Consider the following 24207-nt stretch of genomic DNA (forward strand, 5'->3'; position numbering starts at 1 on the left):
GGAGTCCAGAGACACCCAGGCACTGGCAGGGCCTCAGAAGCTGTGAAACAGCCCTCACAGGGGCTGTCGCTGGTGGATGGTCTCCAGCTGACGTGGTGCCAGCCTGGGCTCGTGCCGCGCAGGGTCCAGCCTTGCGGCTCCTGCGCTGCACAGGTGGGGCGTAGCTGGGCATGTGGGGTGCACCACGCACAGCTCGTGGGTGCACAACACCGAATCGATCTGACGAGGGGGCACCGTGACTGCAGATCTGCTCAGGTGGAACCGCTATGCAAATCAACCTAGAAGGGTATGAGATACACTCCTGAAAATCTGGCTTTGCCCCAAACACCCCACTTTTAATTTTCTGGCAGGTGTTAGCCATGCAGGTTGCTCAGAGGGCTGGTGAACTCTGTAGGGAGACAGGGAAAATTTGGGATTAATTCAGTATCAGCAAAAGCTGCTACAAAACCATCAGCTGCTCCTCCGTAATGGGCTGGGCACCTGCTATGAATGGGGAGAGAAAGGCGTCATGTTGGCAGCTTTTACGCCGCCTCCCCTGGACGCGTGCATTGTAAATCCTGGGCCCTTGCTGTTCCTCCCTGCCCACTTTTCAGAGCTCGTGCACATACATTATCTGCCAGATGACAGATTCAGCAGTGACAGATTAGTTGAGCTGGAGAAAGGCCATTTGGACCCTGGGATGTTGGTGACGCTGGTGGAAGAGTCCAACGGCGGGAGCACCCGGAGCAGAGCTGTGTGTTCCTCCTGTAACCTCCGCGGAGGCAGGACGCCCAGGGAAGCAAGAATGGAAGTTTGAACCATGAAGCCGGATAAAACACATTTTACTTCAGGTCCTGAGCAGGCTGCTCCTGCCTAAGGCCTTTTTGGCAGCTTGAAGGCAAATCTCTCACCTAAGCCCGGGAAATGCTCTCCAGCACGTTTCCACTAAGCATCCAGCTTTGTTTCTCCAGGAATACAGGCACTAGGGTGGCACAGCAAGTTTCCAGCCACGCAGGGAAGAAAATAAACTGTGCTATTGCAGTGTTGTGAGCCCTTTTCCCCACCTCCAGCACGCTGGCAAAGGCTTCCAGGTGGAGACGGGAAAGCTGTAGGGAGATGGAAGTGCGACCGCACAAGTCGGGAGCAACGTTAGAAAGCTGTGTGAGAGCAAAGCAAGGTCAGCTCTGCTGCCTCTTTGTGCAGTATCGGTGGATGCATTTGCGCTGCCAGCGACTAATCCATGTCAGTTTGCACCAGCTGAGCACTTGGGCCATGAGTTTTGTGTGCTGAGGGCATACAAAATGTTTTGTGTTTTGCTGTGTTCTGCATGTAAAAAGGATTATATTGGAGCTACAAGAAGGACATCTTCACTAAACATGCTGAATAAATACTGTGCCTTATTTATGAGGCTCTAATTCTCCACCAAATTATAACCTGACTAAAACATGAATCTATTCCCTAGTTCCTCACACAACACAGAAAACAGTGCAAATTTAAATCCAGATTAATTCAGTTTTTGAAGGTGAAGGCAGGTGGGAAAGGCACTGAGTTCCCACATGTGGCTCCATTTGGCTGCTAGGGAGGAAGGTGCAGCTTGGCACCTGAAGGTGTCGATGAACCATAAACTAAGGAGATATGTCACCCAAGAAAGCGTCCCATTTGCTCACAGTGTGCTTGCCACTTTCATGACATCTTTCCTGAGCCAGGATGCCCTCTATGCCAGCCTTCCTCACCTCAACATGAGGAGCTGCTTGTGTAGACCGTAGGGGCATGACAGAACCAAATGCGACAGTTCTCCCTGGAGCTCCAGATTTCTCATCTCGTCTGATCTCATGGATCTGTGAATATTTAGAGGGTGAAATGACTTCCATGGAGGTCTCTAGCTGCTCCTGATGCTGTTTGCCTCCATGGAAATCCAGTTCCCTCCAGCTTGCTTTTAGGAAGCCCAGTAAGTTTTGCCTTATGCAGAACTGACTCCCCATGGGGAACGTGCCGTGCTGAATACTCATCACCTTCCTCTCAAACTATGAGGTCTTTGATGTCAACCACAAAAGAGCCTCTACAGGAACTATCAGTTGAAGGGCACCAAGTGCCACCAAAACTACACTGCCTTTCTTCTTGTCTGCCCCTGGCCAGGTGCTTGTATTCCCTCAAACCAAGCAGCAAGTGAGCTCTCAGATCCTGCGAGGAAAAACATAATGTTGTTCAGTAAACGGAATGAGCCCGTGTTCGTTGATGTGCCTCACTGCACCGGTGCACACCTGCCTGCGTTCTGATGGCTGCCAGCAGGCAGTTCCCAGGCTGATAGCAATAACCCAGCCTCATACAAGTCCCCAGTAGTGTGAAAGGTGATGGGAAAAGATGGGGAGATTTCTTTCCTGAGGCTATTCTTTCTCTGCATTCTGAAGTTTGAGATTTCCATTCCCCCATTCACAGGTATAATGACATGCTCTTAATGGCTGTAAAATTACAGAGCTCTTTTTTAACTCCAGCTACAGCACATCACTCTCTGACCTCCTGCAGTAGGGAATTACATGGACTGACTGCACAGTACCTCAGGTGTGGTGCTTTGCTTTGTTTTTCTTTTAACCTGTATTATATTTGCCTAACCATTAATCTAATGGAATAAGACCATAGTTTTCATATTACGAGATAAGGCAGGAAGAGCAATAAATTCCTTTTCACTATAACTCGTATAATTCTAAAATACTCCTGCCATTAACATTCCTCCCCAGGCAAAATACCTTTGAGAGTTCTGGCCACATGGGGTAGTCATAGACAAACCCCATTTAGGCCTTCAGTCACCCTTTTTTCCCTTCAATTTTTCAATCTCAATTAAACATTGACATCTTCCCCAGTGTGAAATGACCCAGAACATACTGTGCTAGAGTCTAAGTATATCCAGGCTAAATTGGGCCAAATCTTTTCTTCAACAGCTGGGAGACATGGGCAGCAGCTCTTTACCTAATGCAGAAAATTTGAATCCAGATTCCCAAAGATCAAATTTCTTTCTGTTCCCTGGAGTGGTAGAGCTGTACTGTGCCTGTCTACTCAGTCTCCTCATGCCTCGAGAAAAATCTGAAAGCCCCTTCGCTGTCATAATTTTGATGATCTAATGTGATCCAATCAGTAAGGATTTACTTTGAGTTGAATATGGTGCTAGACTGTCTTTACAAGTCAAGAGCCAAGGTACTATTCTGGATGTTTCACTCTCTGGAGTATCAAAACCAGAACTCCCAACAGGTTTCAGGAAGCAGAAAATTACCCCATCCCCTTGTTGGTGAATAACACGTTGGAAAGACTATTCCTGACACAATATTGACCAAGTTGGGTATTTTCTTTTTTTTTTCATCATCCCCTTATTGGATGGTATAATCTTTGCTGATCCCAGACCTCTCATGTCCTGTCTCTTGATCTTTTCCCCTCTGTCCACAGCTCTGCCTCAGATCAGCAAACACCAGCCTTCAACAGAATCTGATCTCAGAAAAACATTTTTGAACTGGGAAAGTCCAGAATGATTGCTATAGAGAATCTCAGAGCGATCTTAAAAGGTAGGAGAGTATCATTAGCTATGTTTCTCAGATAGCAAGCACAGGGAAGGGAAATGATTTATTTGAAGTCATACCTTAAGGTGGGGATAGAGGCAGGAAAGGAACCCAGGAGTCCTGACTTCCAGGTCCATTATAGAGGGTCAGTGGAAGCCAAGGGAGCACGTACAAAGCTCTCCAGGTGAGCAAACACCGAGGCTGCTCTCGCAGACCTGGCCAGCTGGGGACAAGGGAGCGCACATGGGGTCCAGCTGAAATAAATGACATCCTCTCATGGGACTTTCAAACTTAATTGGTTGGTTTATGACCCAGTACACTAACAGAAATCTTGGGCCGTATCCTTTCTGTGCAGCAGAGCAGGCTGTGAAGTTCAAACCAAGTCCCATAAACACGGTTTGGCCTCCAGAGACCCTTTTTCTGGTTTGTGCTTAGCAAAACCTGTCCCTTATTGCATGAGATTAGCCTTTTCTTTTTTTTCCTGTCAACTCATCTCGTGGCATTGACAAGGGAAGCCAAGGGAAACCGCCACGATGAGATTTGTTGGGGTCGCAAGCTGTCTGTGAAGGTAAATGCAAACTTTTTTTCCCAACACTCCCCCGCATACACCTTCCACTTCAGTCAGCTCCAGCACCAAAAATTAGGCTCCCTGGAGACCTGCACACCAGGCAGGCGCTGAAAAGCTCCACCAAGAAACCCGCTGTCCCCTAATGGATGTGAATAAGAACATGGCAGATGCCCATGATTTGCTTCTCTTTGCCTGTATCTCCCATTTGCTTTTCAGTACCAGAATAACTTTATTAATTTCTTGTTTCTCTTTCAATTTCCCTTTTTCTCCCTCTGTTTCGCACTCTCCTCTCCTCTCCTGGCCTAAGCCATAACACCACTTTGCCCAGGCAGTTTGGCAAGGGAGGCTGTATAAATGGAATAAGGTGGGGTCACGGAATTTGAGTCATTTTTAAGTGGCATAATTACAGCCCTTAGGGACCTGGGTTGAATACAGGGGTCCATCACCAAGCAGAGCAGCTGTTCCAGTTCAGGAGAAGGCTGTGGATACAAAAGTGACACAGATGACAATAGAGTCATGATAAGATCCAGAAAAATACCAGGCAGATAGAGAAGATCTCCCTAGAGCCAGTTGCTCCCACAAATATGCGTCAGCCCTTGCTTAATGAGGAGCCCAGTGGTCTATATTTGCAAAAGGCGGCGGCAAAAAGGACAAGGAAGCTCTCGTCATTTCAGAGGAGGCACAAGGCTTCATGATAGAGAGACACAGAGAGAGGCAGGAGATGCTGCACACAGCAGAAGGCTGTGCAGCATGGGCAGGAGCTACAATACGACCGGAGGAAAGCAGATATCCAACATGCGACATGCTTAGGGATCGGTCTTCCCTTCTAGCATAATGATGACTGAAACTCAGCGCTCTTGTCACTAGCCTGGAAGATAACCTCTCGCCATTCTCCCTTCTCGTATGTCTTAGCTAAAGGCAAGATGTAACCCTGGCAGTGGAGATGCATTGCACTTGGAAAGGAGATGCTGTGATGCAGCTCCTGGTGTAAAAATCCTGCTGAAGATAGACCTCTGACGGGCAATGAAGACATGCCCTTAATCTTTTTCCTTTCACCATTTTCAGGGCTGCAAGTCGCAAATCAAACCTTTGCCTGAGTGCAGAAATGCAACCCACAGAGTTTGGTGATGGAAAGGGCAGAGCAGGGCCCTGCTCCCACGGTTTGTTTCTAGTTTGTTTCTCTGAAAATGCCTTGAGTGTTTTATACTTACGCTGTTGTCAAAGGTGGCAGACAAGCCAGTGCTGTTATTCTGCTGAGGGAGAGAAATAGAAATAAAAGTAATAACCAGTGTGCCTTCACTGTGACTTGGAGTCATGGAAGGGAGTACAGAATAAAGAAAGACCTGGGACCCGGTCTGCTGCCACCCCGTGTGAATTCAGAGGACTTTGTAGCATTTTAAATATCAAATACAGCCTCAAGCAGTCAGATGAATCCTGACACTTCCCCTGTCAAACACCCAGATATCAGGAGACAAAGTCCTCCCTCTGCACAGGTTTGGGCTATGTTTTGGAAACGGGTAATCACTTGGTGTTACTGATCTTTTTTTCCAGGTCCCTAATCCAAATGCTTTGGCACCTCTGGAAACAATACACTGAGAATTTGCTTCATCTGGCAACCCAGATACCTACAGCGGTGAGCTATTTTGTCTTTTTTTGTAGACAGGGGAGAGAAACAGATACCTCTGGGTCGCAGTTTATCCTGTGCTGATGTCTGAAGCAGGTGCAATGGATCATGCCCTTGGCACGCCTCTTGCCTCCCTGGGCTGGAAAAGAGCCTGGTGTGATGAAGCCAGACAAACAGCACCATGGACATCCAGAGTGAGGAGAGGAGACGCCCTGGGCTTTTCATGGGAGACACTCCAAAATGAAAGCAACCAGAGGGGATTATTCGGGAACCTTTACCCATCTTCGTACACATAGTCTGAGCCGTTCCCCTCTTCTTTAGCTATTGAACACCACTCGGGGTGCTGGGGACAGAGGACCAGGCTCCCAGCGCATCACCTTTTCTGTGGGGAGCAGTGTTGCCTCAAATGGTACCACTTTTGGCTTGGGCTTCAGGTCTCCTCCACCCCGTCCTCACGGAGACCTTGACAGAGACACTTGGCTGCTCTTCCAGTGGCCTCATGATGGAGCCCGAGCAGCGCGTGGACGTGGCACCGTGTGCCTACCTGCCGGGGAAGGGGCCTGAGCATCCATGCAGCTCGCTGTAATTTCTCTAATGGCTTTCTTTGGCTTGATAGATATTGAAGAAAGCTTGTTGCCGGGGCAATTTCCATGGAGAGATAATAAGAGATCATTTTCAAGTGAGCGAAACTTTAATGGCACATTCTGGTAATGAGGCAGCAAGGAGAGTAATGACCGGAGACCTTAGAGTGCGAGCACATCATGAGGGAGGGGGGAGAACTCTTAGTTCACAGCTCGAGGCAGGCATTTGAAGCCTGATCTTTGTCCACTTGAAGTCAGCCTGGAGTTTTGCTGCTGACTACAAGGAGAGGAAGATTTAAGACCTACGTGCTGGCGGGGTGGCTCCATAGAGATGCCCCAGTGAATTCTCTGGGGAAGCAGGAGGACCTTCGTAGGGCTCAGGTGCCAAACATTCCAGCCTTTTCCTTCAGCAGAAGGTAAGTTTGAAACTAAACCTGAAAGAGAGCTGGATACTCCTGTGCACAATCATGCTCTTTCCCTCTGAAACCAATAGGACATATTTCAGCCTGTGTGTGTTGAGGGACTGCGTTCCTTGATGGGAGGGAAGGGTGTATAACGGTTAGTGAAGGTCCCGTCTGCTTTAAGCTCTGTGTCCTGTGATGGGCTTCTTCAGAAATCCATAGGAAATGGATCTGAAATTCAGGGAGGGTGGTAGCACCAGAGGGTTGGTAGGCAGAGATGAAGGCTCCATGGATAGGGAAAGCCAATGATAAAGACAGACTAAGAAAAACACTCATCCCCTTCAGCTTTTCTGTCCAAGGAGGAACTGTACCTGTTCCTCCGGCCAGCTGTGTGGGTGTAGATGTGGAACCCTGCAGCCAGTACAAAGCTGCTTCTGCATCAGGAGAGCAAACTGTGCCCATGCTAGACCAGTGCAAAGGCACAGAGTGCAAAAGACTGTGGAGAATCTATGTGGGACTAAAGATACCTAAGGTCCAGGATTGTGTTTTCTGGTCAGTTCTGAATCTCAGCTAAACCTAGGAATAGCCCAGGAATTAAACTTCGGAAGAGGCTGTGGATGTCCTGCCTCCACCTGAAGGCGTGAAGGACCTTCATGCGTCTTAGTTCCTTGAATTCATCTCTGCAGCTTGGTTCTGGCCTTGCTCTTAAGGAGGGTCCTCCGTCAGCTGCTTCTTAAGGGCAGCCAAAGCCAGTTGTTGTTTACCTCCTCTCAAAAGCAGGAAGGTGAAGGGTCTGCTCTCCTCCAGCCTCGTTAACAGCTGTTTCATTAATCACAGCTTTCTCTTCAAAGCTAGAGACAATCTGTCCAATTAACATTAAAGCTCTGGCAGTCGCTTGTGACAGTGGGGAACTTCGCGAGCGGCACTTTGACAACCGTCGCTAATAAGTCTAACATTTTTAAAGCTGCTCACAAACAAAACAGCCCAGTCTCACCTCGTTGATACCCTGCGCTCCCTGTTTGCATCAGCCGGCCTCCTTTCTGTTCACTTTTATGATGAATCTCAGCAGAGCCCTGCTCCCAAAATATGAATACTTCTGCCACAGACTGGCTTCGGCCATCACATCCCACCACTCCCCTGGGTTTACTTAGGCAAAGCTTTTCTGCTGCAACCCCAATCAGGCTTTAACACTGGTGTGTACCTGAGCGAACTGGGCTCCATGGAGCTATAGGTCAGAAACAATCAGCACATTAAGATGTAGGTCCAGCAAAAAAGGTGATTAATAATGGCTTGTATCGTCAGCAGAGACAGTAGGAGTAATAAGGTGTGGAGAAAAAGTTATCCAGCTAACCACAAACCTCTTAGTCTAACCTTGACATAAGATTTCCAAGTGAGTTGTGAAGGAAAGAACAATTAAATATCCAGAGATAAAGGTGAAATGAGATAAGATGCAACATGGGTTTACGAAATGCAGATTGTGTCGGACGAACATGATAGCTTTGTTTCGATAAGATACCTGATTTTTCTAGACAAAGGAAATGCTGATGATCTCCTTTATCTAGACTTCAGTAAGGTATCTGATAGGTGCCATGTGGGAAATTATTAGTGAAGCTGGAGGAAAGGCGGATTAGTAAACTGTAAGGTGAGGTGCAACTCTCTGGATGGAATATACCGAAAGAGTTTCTCACAGAACAGTTTTGGAACTGATCTTTTCTTCCTGTGGGTGATCTTGGCAGTGACAGCAGGATCCTGAGGCTAAAATCATCCAGCAACACAGAACTGGAAATTTTGGCAATGCAGAGGAGAATGAGGGGACAAGTCTGAAAGAACTAAGTGACCTTGAGAATAAGAATAATTGAAATGAGATGAAAAACAAAAAGTTTGAGATGACAGGTCATGAATCTGATGACTTGCGATAGCCTCAGATATAGTGTAGGAGATGATGAGCTGCAAATTATCAAGATCTATGTGGTCTAAGTGACTGCGGACTGACTGAGATGTCAGACACAGAAAGGCCAATGCTATTCTTGGATGGATCAGGAGGGATATTTCAGCAAATATAGACAAAAAATAATGTCATTGACTGTGGGTTTGACTTCTTAAGGTCAAGATGGATAAGCTTAACCTTGCATGAATGCAGAGGAGGGCTCAAAGATTATACAGAAGGTGGAGAACAGATCACAGAGAGGAGAGCAGTGGAGTCAGGAACTGTGTTTAATTTGGTAAAACACAGGCTGACATGGCAGATGTTCCAGAGAGGTAAAATAGCTCCGTAAGCTGACATGTTACAGCTCCTGAAGCAACTAGGGCATGGACATAGGAATACCAGTTAGGATAAAAGGTTCCCTGCCTGCTGATGGAAGCTACAGGGACAAAAAAGAAGGTTTTGAGGTCTGAGCTTTTCTTTTTACACCTGCAATGACAAGGACTGGCTTGGCTAACCCAGGAGGTCCCTGGCATTCATGTGCTCCCAGGCAGGGCACTTCTCCCTCAAGACTTTCCTGGAATTCTGGACAGATTTCTCGTTCCTGATGCTCCTGAGAATCCCTTCAGGCTCCTGCCAGAGAGTCAGTACATCTGCGTGGGAAACCGAAGTGATGATGGCAGCACACGTAGGAAAATCTCACGTCTAATGCAGCCAAAACAGTTAACAAAATCAGGAAAAACAGGTAAGCAGAAGAGTTAGAGTGGTGTAAGAACAGAAGTTATCTGCCAGGGGTCCTGGCAATTTGCTTGCTATCCTGTGCTATCGCATTTTTACTGCTTTGGGTTAGCATTTCTTGCCACTTTCTTCCTAACTTGCATCAACATACGAGACAATCACCTCTGCATTTTGCTGTCTAAAGATGCCTAAATAGGGTAAGCTGGCATTTGGAATCAGACGTGCTGCTACAATTTGCGTAAGTGCATGTTTTCCCCTCCTTTCTCTTGCTCCTGCATTAGAGTAATTTTAACCAGCATATGCTTTTTTTCTTTTCCTTTATATTTGCCTCATTTTCAAACCTTTTGTGAAACTGGGACAAGTGCTTTCTGATGAACCAACTATAGACTTGAGGAGCTCGCTGGGAAGGCTATTTACTGGGTGGGTATGAACTGGGCTTAAATCTAAAAGAACTGTTAATGCCTTGTCTGGCACAGGGCAATCACACCTGTCACAGCTTTGATTATTGCTGCCTGCCATGCTGGGAGGTCAATGCAAGATGAAAAAAGGTTGGGAAACAGTCAGATTTGAGCAATCGAGGTGAAATGTCCCTGGAAGGGGCTGGGAAGGAGAGAGGGGAGGGATTTGGTGAGCCTGCAGGTTTTCTTCTCAGCTTTGGACCAGCAGCACACGTGTAATTACATGTAGATGCTGGCACGGTGGGGAGAAAGCTATTTAAGGAAAAGTTTACAAAGCTTTTTTTCCCCTGCTGTGATGATGCCATTAGCAGGTCCCAGGCATTGGGGAACCTGTTGGGCCCTGAGGAAGGAAGAAGCAGGAGCTCTGGATTAGGGACTGTCAGTGACTTGTTGCCTCTTAAAAAGTGCTAATCCCCCCCGTATGCAAAGGGGTGCAGGACTGCCTCATGTCTTGGGCGTGGGCTCTGCTGGTTTGTCTGCCCCGTCTCTTTAACATACACGCAGGGACAGCTGGTCCTTTTGACATGCGTGCTCCCCTGTATGTTGGGAACTCTGCTAAGTTGTAATCGTCCTTGTTATTTTCCCTGTCTGCAGCTCCTGTCTGTTTTAACCCAAGTTCTTTTCACACACAGCACAGGAGGGAGGCTGGTGGATAGGATTTGGCTTGCAGGGCTGATGGTTTGGCTTCAGAGTGGATGGGACAAGCAGTTAGGGCAGCAAGTGGCACCTTCACTCCTATGCTACGTGCTCCTGCCTGGCTGGTTGCTCCATCTGGTGATGCTTTTGCCCACAGAGTGACTCACTTGCTCTCCTGGATCCACCCTTGCCATACCCCCTAAAAAATGCCATAATCTGTATTTGTCAGAGCAGGAAACTGAGGCACAGGGAGCGAAAGTGCTCCAAAGCCAAGATTTACAGCCGTAAAAAGTATTCAGGAGTTTTTAGCACTTGGCACTTCATTCGATATGACGTGAGATTGGGGTTATCCGATCCCTGTGTCTGAATGCCAGGAGCATCCTTCACCACTCCCTCAGAGCCCAGCACGCAGATATGTGCCCGGTGGCTTCTGTGTCACCCGCTCCTGCCCCTCTCCTTGCCTTGGCAGCTCAGGAGCTCCCTGGAGCAGTTCTCTATCAGGAAGACAGCTTGGCCAAGGCCCCTGTCCTCTTCCAGATACATATGTAGGGTGTCAGGCTTAATCTCCCCATCTGTGTTGAGCTACTCAGTTAGGAAGCCCTCCTCCCCCTCCTGCAGGATCACTGTGTTGGCAGGTTGATGCTGAACCTCCGAGTGTCACTATTTGTTCCCTCCAGAAAAGGTCAACCCCCAGCACTTCGGGGCCGTGGCACCACGACCTTTTCAAAGCACGGACAGATGGAAGTGGCTCTGTGGAGAAAGGCCAGGGCAGGAGGGCGGCTGGCAGCCTTTTTGGGAGTCTGGTTTTGTGGCAGGACACACAAGTCTCCCAAACACATTCACATTTATGGCCAGCTCTGAATTGGTTTATAGCCAGTGACTCCAGTGCTATAGTGCTTGAACCAGCGTTCAGTCTACCCTCTCCTCCTATTCACGTGATGCTTCTCTGTTCCTTTGCACACCACAAGACCACTTGACTTATTTTCTCATCGTGCTCCGAGGGTCTGGCTTAGACTTCTTTACATCCATATGGGAGGTGTAAGAAATGGAGCCATGTCTGACTGCTCCCTCCACTCTTATTGTCCATCGTGCACAGAAACCAACCCGGGCACAAGGCTGTAAAGTGGAGGGGACAGGGGCAGGCTTTTTCTGCCATCCATGGGACCACTGCTGGGGGGTATGAAGCAAGGTCGGAACTGAACTTGCAGGTGATGCACAGTGCCGCCCCACTCAAAATGATGCTTTGCCAGCATATTTCCATGAAATGAAGCTAAATTATATTTGCATTTCATAGCCTGTATACATCTCACTCTGTGTCAGGATAAAAGTTACCTCGCCCTTATATCTGTATTGCAAAACCAGGTTGCAGGTGTATGGCTCAGAAAAAAGAATTATTTAGTCCAGGGTCCTAGCAGCCACATTTTACGTATGATTTTGGATGTCTTGGTTTCAGATTGAGACACAAAAGTCTTTGCCAACTATTTGAACCCAGTGAAACACCAATTTCACCATCCTGCATATTTAGAGCAAGGCTCATGCTCAAATGCCCAGCAGAGTTGGGGCCCAGATCTGGAGCTGTTTGAGAGATGAGGAGAATAGATAAAGCAGATCCCATGCCCTCTAGAGAACACACTTGGGTAAAATTACCTTGCTGGCCAAATGAGATGAAGCATGGAATAGGTTTAATTTGTGTGTTACGTTCTTGTTAATAATAATATCTAATTAAGGTATCTGGTGACAGCTTAATGGGAAGAAAAGGAGAAAATCAAGAAGGCTTTATTGAATTTTTCTTTCAAATCCAGCTCTCTGGATTTGAATGAATCCGTCATTGGAGACAGAGCCTTGTTTGTCTGAAATCTGTCTTCAGTCCAGCAGTGTAAGTTGTAGCTTTATTGTCTAGGACCTATCCCTTAAAAGTAAACTCATCATTCTTAGGAAGATCATTGCTTGAAGGGGAGATTAACCTTTACGATGTGATGATGGAAGTTATCGTTCATTTCAAGAGCCCGTGAAGATCGTTGGGAGCTGGAAGTGATGGAAACTGGACTAGGATTTGGTGACACAGATGAGAGGTGGAAATGGAGTCTTTCATGAGGCTCCTCTCATCTGCTTTTTCACAACTGATTTCATTGTGGAGTTACTATTTATATTAAAAAAAATAGAAGAACCTAAGAACCTGAAGTCTAATTTGTATATCTGTGCAGCACCTCATGCAACACGATCCGTATCCCTGCCTAGGAACTTTAAGTGATCCTAAATAAAAGGCAGGTGATTTTTTAATAGCAGAGTGATTAGTTTTGTTTGTTATCTGCTGCACATTCCCCTTCCTCCTCCTGCTGCTGGCTTGCAGGAGAGAGCCATGTTGTCCGCAGCCTCTTGCGTAGGAAAAGCCCTTTGGCTTTTTCTTCCTATTCTTTTAATATGGAAGATTTCAAGGCTGTGCATATCCGTGTTGCAAGCTCAGTCCCCTCAGATTGTGTCTACACCACAACCCAAAAGTATAACGCCAGCTTGTGCAGACAGACCAGAATTAGCTGTAAATTCAAGGAGGGAAGCAATGTTTCTAGGACAGGTCAGCCACAAAAGGTTGTATGAGTCCAGCAAGGACACGAGCATAGCCCTGACTAAACAGTTCTGTGTAAAATGACACTAAGTTGTTTTCCAGCTCTTCTCTATGTGATTGATCTCCTGTAACAGGACACGTACAATTAACCAGCAGCTCTGCTATTAATAACTATCCCTGAGTATGGAGATAAAATGAATTGCGGTCTCTGTGGACTATTGTCTTTCTCCATCTGGCACTTCTTTAGATGGATGACATGGAACAAAAAGGGAATCTTAAGAGTATATAATTGAGTGTGTATTAGGGTTTATGAAGAGATTCCTACAATAACTGTCATGTTCCACCTGACGAAGTAGCTGTTATGTGAACATGCCAAAGTACCACTTTTCTTGCTGTGATCTTTGTTCTCACTTGCTTTCTCTGCATTAGCTTAAAATCTCCTTTAGCCAGAGCCACTGAAGGCAGGCTGAGTAATGACTTGAGTGCAAAATAAGGACGGGAATAAAGAATGAGGTGAACACTTAACTGTCAGAGGCCTCAAATTGGGCACCAAAGTGAAAGGAGACCCACCGTCTCAGAGGCAGAGATCAGCTGCTGTTTCCCCCGGTGACAGCTTCTCTGGAAATCAGGACACATCGATTCATATCCTGTTGGAAACCAAAGATCCAGGCACCACTGTGCAAGGCACTGTTAAACCTCAGCTCCAAAGGGAACAGCTACATCGGGCAGGTGAAGCACCAGAAAGAAAACGAAGACGTGAAGAGGCGAAATGGCTTGTTTTCTGTGTCACAGTGGGTTGGTGGCAGAGCCGGGAAAGGGGACTGTCTGCTCCAGACCGCTGTGTTGGGCATCCCAGGTCCTTGTCTGGAGAGTCCTGGCAAGGTCGTCCTCTTGTGTGAATGTTGTGTGAGGAAATGTGATTTCTCAGGAATGAAGACTTACCTATGGTCTTAAACACAGTTTTGCGGTGGATGTAGCAAGATGGAAACTGAGCCTTGATGTGCCAGTTATTTGCTTTTGCGGAGGGTGTGCTGGGAGACCTGTGACACCAGGACAGCTGTGGTCCTGCTGCACATGATACCAAACGACAGCAAAAACCGTGGACTCTCCCAGACAGTCCTGTGTCAGTGGGAGACGGGGAGGATTTGCTTTCACACTCTTCAAGGCCGTGGTGCATGTCACTGGCTGCTCTGACCTTGTCCCATGGAGATGTTCGCTGCTCTGAGCTGCGCATTACCAAAATACCTTTGCTTTGATGAGTTGAAGTCCTTTTGGGATTTAGTGGTGTTGGGGTGCTCTCATTAAAGAAAAGGTGCAGCTCAGAGGTGGTCAGGGTACCCCGCAGCCAGGGAGGGGGGACCGTGAACATGGGCACAAATCCTTCCCCTGGCCCGGCGGTGGCTGGCGCAAGGCTGGCCGGGGGCACGGTGGGCACAGCTGCCTGTGGACATGTGCTCTGAGATGGTTTACAAAAGGATGCTCTGCCTTTGCAGCAGCAGCCAGCCCTCGTGTCCTTTCAAATCCAACAGCATGGAGAAATCTCTCTTTGCATCCCAGGCCTCCCTCCCCTTCAGCAGCCCAGCACTTTTTCCATTGCTGCCCTGGATCTTTCCATCCTATTTTTCTTCCTCTAACCTCCCTTTATTTTCCCCCCCCTCCATCTTTCAGTTTGACTTGTCACACACACACAGAGTCACAAACTCGATCCTCCCAGAGCCGCAGACCTGCCAGCAGGGCTCGAATGCGGTGGGGCTGAGGGATGCTCTGTCACCTCCTGCCCCTCCACGTCCCCCCCGCCCTATTCCCCGCTGATCTATTGCAAAGGACAGGTAACCTCAGCCAGAAAGATGGATGCCACAATTACATTCCCCTTTTCAGCAGCTCTTTCCCCTTGCTTCTTCCTGATGGAAATCGTGGGCAAGAAAAATCTATTATTACTCTCCAAATCATATCAAATATTTATCAGGGTAATTCCCTAGTTATCACCACCAATTGCAAGCCTTAGTCACGTAGTAAATCTTGTTAGTGTCATCTCTAGAAACGTGTCTCGTCTGTCTGCTCAGCCGATTGCTGCAGAAACCAGGTTGCCCCAGGGGAACTTGGCTTATGGGAAAGGCAGTGGAGAAGGAGGAGGTGAGTGCGATCAAAGATGGGCTCAGACTTACCAAAGCCCCTTTCTCCCAGGACAGGAGATGGGGTCTGTGCAGGACGGGGCTAAGGGGAGAGCAGGCACGTAGCATGTAGGGTGGGGACGTCTGTTGGGCCACACCAGCTGATGCTTCCTTGATGTGCCAGGTGCTGTACAGATAAACTCATTCCTAATCAGAAACTGTCTGAAACAGGCCAGGCTCAAAACCAGAGGTGGATTAACTTCCCCAGTACAGAGATTAAGTGAGTTGCCCAGGGCCATATGGGAAGTCAGTGGCAGAGACCAGAACCGAGCTCAAGGTCTCTGGCTCTAAGTTTAGTGTCTCAATGACATGATTATTCCTTTTGGAGCACCGTGGCTGGTTTGACACAGCACTGTCCTGAGGGTCCTGTAAGTCAGGGCAAACTTGACATCTCTGCTCACCATGCCAAGGACTCTCCCCTTCCACCTGCTGTGTAAAGGACTCGCAAATGCAGCCACTCTAGCTGGGCTTTTGTTGTTGTTGTTGGCACCAAAATATTTCCAGATTGTACCTATTTTTAAACTCTTCATTGGGTCAGATCTGGACAGCTTGGAGACTTCAGCTCTTCCCTCTTTCTACCCCTGTGCACATAACTTATTGCTGCAAAGGGAAAAAATGAGCAGCAAATTTCCTCCGCCAGAACCAATCAATCTGGCACCTGTCATCAGCATCACAGCAGCTATAAAATATTTAATTTCTTAATGATGAATTGGCAGATTGTTTAAAAAAGACAACAAGGAAACAAAGAAAAGGAAACAGACACTCACAATCTGCAGTCACACTCTTTGCCAGGCTGAGCCTTTGGAACCGATAGCAGGAATGTGTTTTTCCATCCAAGCTACCTGATAGTGCTGTCTGTTAATAAAGCCCTGCTAGTTATTTTGGGGATGTTCCTACACAGACAGTCACCAGACCCTTGACTTGCCATCCTAGGCTCCCACCACTGATGACACTCAGCCTTCGGAGAAATTTCTGTACAGAAAACAGGAAAACAGCTTCTCAAAGGCACAGATCTTCCCTCCACCAAGTGCTGATACACTGGGATAAATAAGGAAAAAATTACCAGGCTGGGTCAGAGCACAAGTGCCTCCAGCCAAGCGTTCTGTCTCCAGCAGTAACCAACATTGTGTCCTCTGGGAAATGTATTGGAATGGGTCAATCAGACAGTGCTGTTTCTCTAGCAGGCTCCAGCAGTCTGCAGCCTACGGAGATCTTTGTGCTTTCTAGCTCCAACTGGAATTTTCTTCCACGAGCTTTGCTTAGTCATTTTTTAAAGTTATGCAAACTTTCAGTATCCACAAAATCTTCGCTCAAATAGTCCCATAGTTCTCCTGTGTGAAGCTCTAGATCTTATTTTGTTTTCAGCATATCACCTACTAATTTAACTCGATGTTCCCAGTTCTTGCATTAAAAAGACAGTGAAAAATCATTCTCTCTTCACCTCCCATCCCTCGAACATGTTTGGCTCACAAAACAGGGAGTGGCACAGAGATGCCTGGGCTAATGGAGACCAGAATTGGGAATTCTGCAGTGGACAGTCTGATTTCACAGGACATGTCACCTTGCATGTGCCCACAGGTTCCTTCTGCCCCTACAGTTGTGAGCTCGGAGCGGGGCCAGGTTCCTGACCTGTATTACGGGCTGTTTGCAAATGCATTAAGGTGACGCTGGTGACAGTCCCCGATTCAGCTGATGCAGCTGCCGTGGAAAGGGGGATGGCACAGAAAGCAAGACCCGCTGCTGAAGTTGTATGAATTCCTTACAGAACTTAAAACACACATCCCTGTCCCCATGTCAATTGATATCTGTTTCTCTTGCGCCTTGGTAAATCCTTTAAATACACAGACGAGCAAACTGCCTGACCGATGAGCTCCTTTTGCTGTAGCCTGCTCTGGTGGGCTTTATTGCAAATACAGGGATATTTGGGTCTTTTTTTTTTTTTGCTTGATTAATTTCTAAGTCTTGTTCTTGGGACCTTTTAATTACAAGAGAGTCATAGATTTCACTAAAGCAAATGCAAACTTTTAGCCACCACAGAAAAACCTGAAAACCGGAGTTTTAAAGTCTTGCAAATCCCCCCCCTTAAACCTCAGGGAAATGAAGAGGAAGCGAGCATTTTTCACTCATCGCCATTTATTATTTTAAAGTCGGTCTCATGATTCGAAGCGGTGACGCTCCTCGGTGGCGTGACCAAACCTACACTGTTCAGCTGGGCGCTGGGAGGTTTGGCAGACGCCGGTGGGTGGTTGGCAGCTCCTGCGCGGAGCCTTCGTGCCTCCTCCTCTGCCTCTCCCGGCAGCGTGTGGGGAGCGAGGGGACCAGCAGACGTCTGCGGTGGGGTCGGCTGGTTGTGGTGGGACGGCAGCGTCCAGGAGATAGCGAGGGGGGTGCAGCATCTTAGCTCAGTTTCCCAGGAGATACCTGGCAGAGCCTTCAAGCTCGCTCTGCTCTGGTGATTTGTTTTAGCCCTCCTGCAGCCATCCTGTGTAAATAGGCAAAACAGGAAGGGCTTAACCTCCTTTCAAGATGGGTCAGGGCAATTAGGAGCATCACCCGTCACCGCCAGGAGCTGGTAGGTGAAGGCAAAGTGCTGCTTCAGGGTCTGCTCCAGGGAAAACCAGGGTTTCCCCCCAGCTCCTGTGTCTCCAAACCACAGAAGGTTGTTTCCAAAGCACATTTTGCTCCCAAGGGCTGTTTGCTTTGGCATAGGGTAAGAGGAAATCAAAGGACAGTACTTTTGTGTTAGACAGCTCATTTCCCGTTAACTCCGCATCTCTGTCTTCTGCAGATGGTGTTTAAAGAGAAGTTTGCTCCATTGATCCCGTCTAATATCTCCTTGGAAGTGCTGAATGGAAAACATCCTGCTTATCTCTAATCAAAGCTGTTTTTTCTCTGCCTCTGGGCCAAAACACTGCAACAGGCTTGGTCCTTGCAGGAGTAGTGGATGCTGAGCAGAGACGGGAGAACCTGAAAACCACCAGCCTGTTCCCACTGTGCCAGCAGCTGCAGGTTTTTTGGGTATTCAAGGGGTAATTAGAAAGCAGTGATCCAGCAGCTCCTAACTAGGTGCTTGCTGGTTGCAGCCTAGTAAGTCTGAAGAGGCATCTCTTTCCCGTCTATTAAAATAGACACCACCACCAGCAAAAGAAAAAAAACCCAAAATTGGGAAGTGTGACTCAAAGTGGGGGAAGGAAAAGGGCCAGGGCTGATGGGTAGCTAGACACCCACATCAGGAGAGCATCTCAGCCAAACCGCCTGCATCCCGCCGTTGTCAACGTGATTTCAAATTAAACATATGCTTAAGTAGAGAAGGGACTGAGAAAATAGTTGGCTGTAGGAAGTTTTTGGCTTGCAGCGGTAGAAGGCACACGTTAAGGGTGTTCATGGGATGGACACTGTCAGAATCCTCTCTACCACAGTCCTTTTCTATAAAGGCTTAAAAAAGAGCTTAAGGTTAAATAGATCCTGCTTTTCTTTCTCCCTTATTCCCCAAAATCCGCCCTGGACGCTGGTCTGAGGGCGTCCCTCTGCCCTTGACTCCTTGCCAGGCTTGCTTGGCTGGAAACCTTCCTCCAGATGGAGCAGGCAAGGAAAGGTGAGGACACGCAAAGAGGAGAGAAATTAAAATATATGAACGCCCCTAATTTTGCTTATGTTTTTGCTGTCATTTAGACTGCTATAAAATGAATGTAAAATATTATGATTCCACTCTAATAACACTTTTCATCCATTTACACTGGCATAATTTTCCTCTGAGTAGAAATTTTTGTCAGAATCTGGTTGGGGCAGATCCTTCATTTTATTATTTGATTGCAAAGAACCTACTGTCTCCCAAATATCTTTTTTTTTCATTAAAAAGTAATAACTGAGCATGGCCAACCAAAGCCACGTATTGCAGTGAAGGCAGATCAGCTAGAGAGCTGGGGAGTGAGAGGGAGGCAGGAATATGTTGGGCACTGAGGTGGGAGCATCACCAAAGCTAATTATAACACTTTTGGCTTAAATAGTTCGGTTCCATGTTAGCTGGATTAAGAAATCAAAATTTCTGTGAAAAAAAGCTTTGAGAGAGGAAGTTTGCTGGCTGAGTTTCTCCATGGGAACACCATCCCCTTCACCAGGCATTGCAGTGGGGCAGCGATTCACCCCTGTACCCTCCCCTGTGCTCCTCCTGCCCTCACCTGACATCAGCCCTATTTTCTACCTTTCCACACCAAAAACGCTATTTTGGGCCGTGGCTATTTTAGTGATTTCACAACCCAGAGCCCCGGTGCGGCTGACCAGATGTGTGCCCGGTGTTGTGCACCCCAGCTGCCATCACACTGCCTCCCCTCTGATGCTTTTTAAATTTTACTTTCTTTGTTTTATTTTTATTTTCATTTCCTTGGTGAGCACAAGAGCCAGAAACAAGGGCCATGAAGCCAGGAGTGCCCCGTGTTGTCACCGTGCCTGTCCCCACCACCGTGCTGCTCGCAGCATCTGCTTTTTGTCCCCGAGCGTGCAGGGCTGGACCCGGCTGCAGCCTCCTTTGCGAGGCACAAGCAGAACAAGCCCTGAAAGTCTTTTCCTCTCATCACTCTCTAGACATTTTCTTCTGCTCTGTCCTCCCAGGGGCTTGGTGCTCACTGGGACAGTCTGTGCACCAGGACGTGGTATGGGCAGGCAGGTCGGGAGAGCTGCAAGGGCTTTGGGCTCCAGCTCCTGAACAGGAAGCACTGGGGGATAAATTGGGGTCTCGTGATGTGCATGTCTTGCCTTCTGCTTGTGTCAGGCTGGACCACAAGCCGGGGAGATGTGGGAAAGTATGTGTGTACCCCAGGGCTGTGAGAGCCATCATGTCTCCCTGAGTCTGACAGTGCATCCCCTTCTACCTGCCCTGCAGGGCTTCTGCCCCAAATGGTTGGGGTTTTCTTGCATTAGCTCATTTTTCCCTTGCAATCACTCATTTTTACCGCGCCATAGCTCATTTTGTACTTGCAGAATAGGTTAGGGCTTGGTTAGGCTCCTGGGCTTGCTTGCATGTTTTGCTGCTTTTTCTGAGGCTCAGGGGAAAGGCTGGAGCTGCAGAAGGGCAGGATGAATTGCCAAAGCTTTGGGCTGGAAAGCTGGCGTCAGGGTAAGGGGAGAAAGCAAGAGGACCGAAGGAGGGTTTCGTTTAGACTAGAGGAACGGGGAGAGACAACAGGTCATGCAATGCAGGGTTTATTAAGCAGCAAGTAGGGCCTGCTGGGAAACATCCAGGATGGGGAATTTTCCAGGTGAAATACAGGGCAAAATCCCCATTTCCCACTCCATGGCTCCTTTACTGGGGGATCCTTTGCTATTTCCCTCTGAGATCTCCACAGCCTGCGGCAGCCCTGTAGGATGCGGGGCTGATTTTAGTCCTGTGCTGAGGGGCCTCAGAACTGCTGAAATATTTGGTCACCCAGTGAGCATCACGGCAGGGGCTCCCCTGCGCCCGCTTCTTGGCGTGCGTGGGCACGTGGTGGTGGCGGCCACAGGACTTGCCGCTCCTGGGCGGTCAGTGCTGGGACATGCCACCTCCAGGGACACCCAGGGACACTGAGGTTTTGCTCTCCAGTTCCCCTGCCTCCTCAGCCCCTGCAAATTTCCTCTGCCAGGAGAGTCTGTGCAGTGCGTACCTAAAGCACATGATGGCACTGCAGGAGCGCAAAACCGCCTCAGCCGCCTCTGCAGCTCAACTGGATCTTTAACCCCTCGGTGGAGGCGAAGCTGCTGCAGGTGCGGTGGCTTAACAGGGACAAGGTGTGGAGGGAGGTTTGGAGGCAGCGATGCCCAGTGCTCTGCTGTCCCCAGCTAGGGCAAAGCGTTGAGTCCGAGCTGCCGGCTGCTGATGCGGGATTGTCGCATCTCCTGGGGACCAGAGGGGACTCAAATACACGTAGTGCTGCAATGTGGGCCTGAGCGGGTGTTCATGAGCCTTCCAAAATGCACAGAGGATGCTCTGTGGTTCCTCACAGCTGGATGTGAGGCATCCTTGGTCTTGTCACGCCTGAGACCATTCCCCTCTCTGCACGAACCCAAACGAACCTTCCCAAAGAGACCAGGCACCAAGGCAGGCAGGTCTAAGGCTGATTTGGGCAGCAGCACCTGCAAACGAATGTGCACCAAAAGCACTGAGAAACCTGCCCCTGCCCCAGGCTCCTGTTGCTGCTGCGTTGTCTGGAATCACCTCCCGAGCTCACACAGGCAGAGAGATGGTTTCAAATACCCGCTGGTCGGGATCAAGCCCTGGTGCAGGTCATGTATGATAATGTGCTGCTGGCTGGCCGATGGGATGTGGAGGAAATTTATTAGTTTGCTGATTGCTGAAGTTACTGATCCTCTCAGTCAAAAACCAGGGAGAGCTGCAGAGACGAACAGAAAGGCTGCAACAACATTTCCATACAGCACATGCTTTTTCCTGAAATAATCCCTGCAGGAGAGAAACTGTAAAAATATCTGAATGTGACAATCCTGGTATTTATCTGCTCTTATCTACAAAGAATTGAAGAGGTATAAAGCCAGCAAGTTCTGCCCAGATTCTCGCCAGGTCCTGTAGGTATTAAAAACAGCGTGATCCCGATCACAGAGGTTGTCTTTATTTATCTGGTGGGCGCAAGGTGCGTGGCTCTGCTTTTCCTCCTCCTTTTGTCCCTGTAGGAAAAAGTTCTCTCCAGAACTTTTCCATAAGCAACAAGACATATATCTAGGAGAGAAAGCACAGAATCAGGAGAGAAGGGAAAAAACTCTTCCAGGAGAAGAACAGAGGGGTTCTGGTTCCTGCAGCTCTCATCTGTCTCTCTGGATGGAGCACTCTGTGCTTGAAAACCCCTTTGTAAATGCAGCTGATTGATTTTCTCTCTCTTCTTTTGCACTTGTTTATTTTAATAAAGATAGAAATTTTCTTTTTGGAAACCTAAAGCAAAATGTTCCAATGCCTCCACCCACCCTCCTGGCACTAAGCGCTGATGGTTATTTCAGTGGTTATAATTTGATTTCTGCCTCTCCTGCTGGGCTGATGTGGGAGAAACAATATTTAGGGAAGTTGATTTTTAATTTGTTTTCTGTTGTGATTGGGTTTATTTATTTATTATTTTTTTCTGAAGCTGAGAAGGCAGAGGCTAGGAATGGTGTGGGAAGAGGGAAAGAGAATCGGCAAGAATGCACTCTCATTTTCTAGGCCATTTTTTTTCATGTTTGCAATCTGATGGACAAAAATCACAGTATAACTCAACTAATCGCTTACTCTGAAGAATGGAGAGCATCTCATCTCTTTAGGTATTTTTGTGTTATTCTGATTCTGCTGCAGTGACTCATTAGCTGCTCTGTGCCAATGATTTTAGGTTTGTAGCCTGAACTGTGGTGACCTCAGCTTTGCAAGTGGGGAAACTGAGGCACGGGGTAGTACATTGGCTCCTTGCCCTTCAGCTCGCCTGTGCAGCCTAGCTCACCTCACAGCACAGGCACTAAGGCTCCCAATTAAACTTAGACAAATGAGGTTTTCACCAGTACTCAGCAGCCAGTCCTTCTTCAGTAATAATACCAAGGAGCAGATTTTCAAAGAATTCAGCTACTCCTCAGCTCTTGCAGTTTCTTAGAGAAAAGCTCCTGCATTTTGCTAAAAGGAATGGCTTTTCCTTTGCCAAAAATCTGACACTTCATTTCTAGGCACAGAATTAAAAACTTGTTCATCACTTTTTTCTAGTTTTTAAAGGAGTAGCATCCCTCTTTTCCCGTTTTTCTTTCATTTTTTTCTGGTTTCTAGGAACAGGGCTAGTGGTTGCTTCTGTGCGTATCTGAAGATAATAGCTTTGCTAAATAATTTTTCCTCTTTTAAAATAGATATCAAGATTGCCTGCTGCATAGTTTACATTTCCTGCTGCGGAGACAAATACTTCAATTAAAATGGAAGGGAGAAAAAGAAAAAAAAAAACCAAACCACACAGAAAAAGAAAAAGCCTCTACAAAAAAGAATCCTAAAAGGCTTAAGAGGAGTAGAAATGGGCAAATTAAGCCCTTTCGCAGCCAGGACACATTTTGCGTATATGCACTCAGGCTTTTGGGATTATTTTGCTCAATGCAAGGAGGGAGGTGCTGGTGAAAGCCCCGGCTACATGAAGAATCCCAGTTGCATTTCTGTCAAGCGACAAGCGATCTTTTCTCAAACCGCTCGTCCTCCACCTCCTGCTCCAGTCTGTGTGCAGGACACGTGGAATGGTTTGGTTTCAGATGATCAAGTCTTGAGAATAAGAAGCAAACAGGATCGTCTACCTGCCTTGGCTGTGCCTCTTTCCTTCACTTAAGAGCAAAATGTTAAATTAATCCCCTGTGGTTGCTTTATTTGATTATGGGACTCCTTGTACCTGCTCTCCCTCCCTCGGCTTTAGCTTCTCCCTGGGAAAAGCACAGTAGCAGAAAGCAGCAAGAAATGTTCCAGACTGGCATTAACTCCAGGGACAGATGAGAGGGATGGGAAGTTGCAAGTACAAAATTGCTGCTCAGACCCGAAGATTTTCTCCATAAGTCCAGTTCGGGACCGAAAGCATCACATCCCGTTTTGACTGCAAAGTTGGACAGAGCAGGAGAGAGGGAGACCCCACTTATAAGCAAAAGTGCAGTGTGAGTCTGCAAGACCTTCCTGCCGGAAAATAAGAGAACTTTTTCCTTCCTTGTATTTGGGAGCAAAGGAAGCAGATTGTGAGGGGCACCCACCCAACCCACTCCCATGCCCACAGTAGGTCTGAAGCCAGAAGCCAGACGCCAGCTTTTTCTACACCCGTCTTAAGATCTTTTTGGGAAACACTCCTGGTACCTTTGCCCTAAAGTTTAGCCATCCACTCAAAAATCCACACTACCTTCCCAAAGCACAGCAGGCGACCAGGGCTTCCCAGTAAAGACCAGCCCTGATGCACTGGGGGTGCTGCCCACAGCTGGGGGTTCCCTGGGGCTGCCTGGCATGGCCAGCCCTGGGTTTCAGAGGGCAATGGGGCTCTGGCAGAGTGGCAGTGAGGCAAAAGAT

The sequence above is a fragment of the Caloenas nicobarica genome, chromosome 19 (genome assembly GCF_036013445.1).
Source record: "Caloenas nicobarica isolate bCalNic1 chromosome 19, bCalNic1.hap1, whole genome shotgun sequence".
NCBI classification, from domain to species: domain Eukaryota; kingdom Metazoa; phylum Chordata; class Aves; order Columbiformes; family Columbidae; genus Caloenas; species Caloenas nicobarica.